Here is a 3,910-nt window from a genome sequence, read left to right on the forward strand (position 1 = left end):
AATATGGAGCTGAAGAAAGTAAGAGATGCATTGATTACAAAATGTATGACTGTCTTAAGCCATAATGTAATACAATACTGAGATAAGAGGACAGGTGGAAGGCTAGATGAAAACAATCTCTTGTTTTTCACTCGAAATGTGTCAAGGTTACTGGTGGTGCCATAGATGGATGCTGGAGAAGTCTCTCTCGAGCTCTATCTTCGGCGTAACTCCGGTCGTCACTTGGAAAGGGCTGTGGAGGTGAGAATCCTCAAAGAGTGTCTGCTCATGCTTCTCATCTGTGATCACATGGATCCGCTCAAGGCAGAAGCTCGGATAACCTTGAATTTGGGCTCTAAAGGATTATTTATAGAGCTCAAACACTGACAACATTAGTAATCTCGCTCTGAATCACTGTCACTTCGAATGCGGTAGGTGAAATGTCAACATCATCTTTTATCTCTTTGATGCTCCCAAGGTATGCGTTCATGTTGTTTCTCTGGATGTATCAATGCATTCCACTCACTTTGCGATCGACCTTCTATCAAAAGTTAATCCACTCTGTAGCTGCGGCATTCCATGCGACGAACTGGTCTTCATGAAGATCAACGCATGTGATCAACTTTGCGATGGTCTGAGATCAATGCATGTGATCGATTCCTGGGATAGCTACAAAAATAAACATTTTGACGCAGAATAACGCATAATATAGGGTTATCAGAGATTTTCAGTGCTGATTGACGCAAGCTCACTTTTCACATGAATTCTTAGTATTATCAATGCATATTCTACTTGTTAGCCCTCATAATTCTAAGTAAAAGGCTACAATAGCTTGTATTTCTACAAGCTATCAATTTGCATGGGTGCGAGTGGCCAGATTTCCGACTCAAACCTACCATTTTGGAGATTCATTTGATTGGGGAGCTGGGAACTCAGCTACACAAGATGGAATTCACTCCTTCCTCGAAGTTGGGATAAGTAGATAGATTGCTCCCTTAAGAGCCAATTCCTGGGCTTTAACGATGTGGCGCCACATTGAAGGATCTCATACCGAGAGTTCTATGAGCGGGTTTAGATCGCTCCGATTTCATAGTGACCGAAACACAAACGATATACATTCAACACATACAATTATGCATATAAACCTTATTATCAGCATGCTCAGAATACAATAATTAACAAGGAAAGGGTTCATACATGATGAAGACTCTTTTCGAATATCTGAACCCTAAATAGTGGAAAACCTCCCACAGATCTACCAGCACCCGACGAGTATATCGACTGCAACAACACGATTAGAATGTACACGAACAATGCAGCGGGGATGACATCACCACAAGAGAAACCCGGGTATCCTCAGTGTCAAAAACCCAAAGAGTGGGCTTTGGTGAGTTTGGTAGAGGATGGAGGAGAACGTGTTTTCTAGATGATAACTTGTAGAAATACAAGCTATTTATACTGCTTTATTTAGATATTGCGGCCAAAAGAGAGGAAAGTTGCGTCAAGTGTATGGAAATTAGCTAAGAAATACAATAATTATAAATTGTCGTCAATACACCCACTAACACCATTGCGATGGTAGAAAAGAATATTTCAAGTCTATTTTGCAGGAAATCAAGTCACCGTATGCGCTCATGGCTCAAGAGAAAAATATTAACACATCTACGTTGCATTGCGCCCATCATTTAGGAATGAATAGACGATCAACACAATGAAGGCGTATGCGACAATCGATCCAGAGCTGAAATTCAACCGCATGCGGTAATAAAAAAACAACACCGCATGCGGGCACACGATTGAAAATGCAAATGAGCAGCGCAATCACGGAGGATTTTGACACATGTGCAACTAACCGTCGTGCATTTTCGATGGACTGATTGCATAACAGAAGAAATATTTATTCCACCATTCTCGAAATTTCCATAACAATAAAGTGGTGACCACACAAGTCAGAGAGTCAAAGCTTTCATCTATAAATACCCTCAAAGAATTCACTGAAGGATATACTTAATACGGGGGATAATTGATATGAGGCTATTGAGAGAGAGGCTGATCTAAGTGCTGATTGGAGAAGATCCGGGAAGAAAAGAGACAAGGCCAGAGGTGAGTCTCAGAGCGAATCATTCCAAATCCCCATCGTGAAGCTCTGTACCTAGATCAACTCTACCGGTTGAGCAAGCCTGAGAGGGAAGCTCATCCTTCCATTCACTCCATCTACGTCGGCAAGCAATCTCTCCATCCAGATCGGTGTCAAGACATTGGCACTCTTCTGTATCTGTTTCTAACTCTTATTCATCAATTGTATTTCATCTTCTTAGTCTAAATCATTCACAACCATGTATCAGACGCTTGATTTTATAATTAAATGTCATGATCACTTTCATTTCCACATCTCTGTCTATTTCCGTTCCTCCATTAATCGCTTTCTCCACGGTGTTTTCTTAATCCCATGGTGATTAATATGAATTAAACAAGTAACTTAATCTGTGCTAAAGAAATAAATATGTTTAGCTAAAGCATGTTAGACGACATCTTCACCTGTGAGAGCAGAAGTGAAGATGCCATTCTGATTTTTCGAGAGAAGATTAGAAGAATGCGTTAGCTAAAGCAAGAAGTACTTCTAGAGATGGAATCAACCTTGCGTTCACTACGTTCATTCTTGTTTCACCACAAAGATGTGGGAAACGCGGCCGATCACAGAGAGGTGTACGCCAAGGGAAAGCAGAACCATACTTATATCTTTAACGCAATTTAGAAACTTGTGCTATTTATATTAATTATCATTTCTCTTTCTATTTCGCACATAAGCCTTGCCACCGCATAACACGATCTTTGTATATTCTTCACAGTCAGTCTCAACCTCGGTATCTTGTATCATGTAACCTATATCTTGTATCATGCTAGCTTAGGTTTATTTTATCGCACTTTAATTTTATCGCAATTTACTTTATTATCACATTTTTATCGTTTATCTTTACTTTACTGCACAATTTACTTTATCGCATGTACAAACCACACTTTTATTAAATTGAAAAAACCTTGGTCGCATATATCACAAATATAACGTAATTAACCTAAAACAATCTCTGTGTTCGACCTCGGATCATACCGAGAAACTTGGGATGGAATTATACTTGGTTCCAACGCAAGGAAACTTGTGACAATGCACAACATACTACAAGAACATTCATTAATAACGCATAACTAGAAGTAGTATTGCATATCATCGCAATCATCCATGTGTTGTATGACATAAGAAGATTAATTTTACTCATTCATATTCATACATGTCAACAAGTTTATGGCATCATCGCATTTTATGTCATCAAGCTTAGATTAAAATTATGTCATATGTGTTACAAGTTTATGGCGCTGTTGCCGGGGATTGGTTCACGGTTATTGTTTAAGTATGTTTGTGGTATTTTGCAGGACAGATCTCTTTGTACTGGTTGTTCAACGCGGAGAGCAGTCTGACAGTTTATGAGTACTAGTACCGAACCAAAATTTGTAGCTGACCCAGAGATCGAGCGTACCTTTCGCGCACGGGCACGCCATAATCGAGCAAGGAAAAAGAGAGCAGCTGATATGGCAGATAATATGGACAACATGACTCCCGTAGGAAATCAAAGGGCGGTACAGCCAGTGCAGAACCCAGTCTTCCTTGCCGCTGATCGTAACATTCCTATGTGGAACTACGCGGCGTCCAACCTATACGATTTTTCGCCTGGGATTTCAAGCCTTACAGTAGAGGAGAACACAAGGTTCGAAATAAAATCGATCATCTCCAAAAGATCAAGAACAAAGGGCAATTTAGGGGTCTGCAAGGTGAAGACCCGCATGCCCACCTGACCAGTTTTGTCGAAATGTGCGGCAACTTCTCATTACCTGGCGTTACCCCTGAGGGTATTAGACTGTATTTATTCCCTTACAC

Source organism: Benincasa hispida, unplaced genomic scaffold (assembly GCF_009727055.1).
Source record: "Benincasa hispida cultivar B227 unplaced genomic scaffold, ASM972705v1 Contig306, whole genome shotgun sequence".
NCBI classification, from domain to species: domain Eukaryota; kingdom Viridiplantae; phylum Streptophyta; class Magnoliopsida; order Cucurbitales; family Cucurbitaceae; genus Benincasa; species Benincasa hispida.